This window comes from Malus sylvestris, chromosome 2 (genome assembly GCF_916048215.2).
Source record: "Malus sylvestris chromosome 2, drMalSylv7.2, whole genome shotgun sequence".
Lineage (NCBI taxonomy): Eukaryota > Viridiplantae > Streptophyta > Magnoliopsida > Rosales > Rosaceae > Malus > Malus sylvestris.
The window spans coordinates 16,807,354-16,809,614 of record NC_062261.1 but is presented as its reverse complement, the minus strand read 5'-3'; the positions used below and the strand labels follow the sequence as shown (position 1 = coordinate 16,809,614).

Here is a 2,261-nt window from a genome sequence, read left to right as displayed (position 1 = left end):
ATTATTCACTTGTGTGTTCTGACTGGTTGTCTGGTCTCGTCAATGTTATAAGGTTTAGAAAGGGCATTTCTATCATTGAATTTTTGTTTTAATTATTTCATCTTGTCCGTTGGTTGTTGATGAATGGCTCAGATATCTTCATAATATCAACTTCTTTTAACCTATCTAGGTTTTGACCATTATCCTCTAACTGTCCTTGAAGGTTTTCAAAAATCTCTCTCTTTCTCTTTCCAATTCTCTTTCACCAGAAATCTAGCTAACCATGCCGAGAAACTCAGTCTTCGATTCCTCATCACACCACTTGTTCGAAGTCGGCAAGGATCCCGTCGAATGCCTCATCCGAGGGTTCTCCTCGCATTTTTTCTATGACTCATGCAAATAATTTCTTCAAGATCATGGTTGCTCATCATGTGGTTCCTGAACAAAGAATCATTTAGGATGACTTTTCCCTGGCGGATGCTATTTGCTCCCACAACCTAGTGGAGAAATGCAAGCTGCAAAAGGTAAACTCTCATCCGTCAAATTTTAATCTTTCAATTGTTCAAGAGTTTTACTCCAATGTCTCTTAGAAATTTTCTGAGTCTGGTAAGGTAGTTTATGTTAGAGGTATAAATGTCCCTTTTAACCTATCTGTCGTATGCTCAAATCTTGGACTTAATATATCTTCTGCTTCTGATATATATGCCTTTAGCACTGTCGTTTGTCATTATGACATGAATGCATAACATCGTGAAACCTATTTAGATTCGTTTATTCCCTTGGTTAAAGGTCAAGCCTCCAAATCACGTCTAAAACCTTTTTATAGGATTTGGTTAGATTTCATTCATATAAATGCTTTAGGTTCATCAAACAATGGTAACCCAACTCTTGAGTCCGTTAGGATGCTATTTGCCATGTTGTCGGGGTCAGTAGTTCTTTTTGGGTACATTATCTTTAAGTTCATCTTGTCCAAAACTGATCATCCTAGTAAATAGCAATGATGATCAATTGTTGATCCTTGTTTAATAACTCAGCTGTGTGAAAAAGCTGGTGTTCCCACTTATCCTAATAACCTCTTCCCCAGATCCACCAAAGTTCTTAATAAAGGCATTTTGGACCTAAGCAATGTGATGCATGTCGTTGTTCATGGTGCCCCTTGTCCCGCTCCTCCGCCTATTACCTCTCACAATAGGAAAATTGCTTTTTTAGAGTCTGAGCTTCAGTCTCTTAGGCAACAATTCATTGAGTTTAAATAGTCAATGAGTCATTCTATCTCATCAACTCATGTTAGTCAGTCCCATGTTCCTCTGCTAGTCAATCTTCTCTGAATTCATCCTCTTTGGTGCTCGAGCCTCGTATGCGTCCCCCTAAGTTAGTTCATGTACGTTCAATGCTTAATTTTCCTCGGTCTCCATCTTATTTATCTGTCATCTCCCTTGGGTGCTCTAAGAATGTAATTGCACAAGTGGCAGCAGTTTATGCTGTTAAGGGAAAAAGTGTTGCCTCGGATGCTAGTGTTAACCTCTCTTCTCCTATACTCATGGCCAAGCATATCTGTTTTACTTATTTTGATGATGTGGATGATGCAGTCAGCATCACAGAAGAAGACCCTGAAGAGAATCCTAGTAAGGAAATTACTACTACCGGTTCTCTTCTCCATTCAACTGGCTCATCTCAATCTAAGGAGTTCTAGTATCATGAGGGACTGTAGTTAACGGGGGGGGGGGCATATATTTTAGGGGATTTCATAAATCATGTCCTTGAACATTTGTGACACTCATGTATCTTGAAACTCTTTTCCTGTGTTGTTATTATGTCCTTTTTATTGGTATTGCCAATTTGGGACCCTGAACATCTATTTTTACTTTAAATTATGTTGTGGAATGATTTGGTACAGAGAATTATACCTTCTTTGTTAGTATGGTGCTTTATTGTTATGGAATCATTTTATGATTTCATAACTCAAAAGTTTTTCTGGTCCTTTACTTATGGTTATCATGTCATGCCTTAATGCTGTTTTATTGTCTCCGCTTTTACTTACTTTCTCTTGTCATGACAAAATGGGGGAGAAAACATTGCAAAACTTTGTGCACGTTGTGTAAATGGTGGTTTCACATATTCTATTTCGTAATTCATAATAAAATTTCACTTGTTTCTTGTCAAGAAATGTTCTTTTGCAAGAGTTGTTACTTGGTCTTCTTCTGTTGATTGATGTTCTCGTGAGTGTGGGATTCTGTTATTCTAGTTATAGATTTTGGGAATATTTTGTCAAGGAAAGCCAA

The 2,261-nt window shown here is 37.6% G+C and overlaps 1 long non-coding RNA gene across 1 annotated transcript; it reads left to right on the top strand.

Annotated features, from left to right (window-relative positions):
- Window positions 1-201: 201 nt before the first annotated feature.
- LOC126611297 (uncharacterized) lies at window positions 202-1,897 on the top strand. Its single transcript, XR_007618798.1, has 2 exons — window positions 202-503; window positions 1,569-1,897. It is a non-coding gene; the product is annotated as an uncharacterized LOC126611297 (long non-coding RNA).
- Window positions 1,898-2,261: the final 364 nt, after the last annotated feature.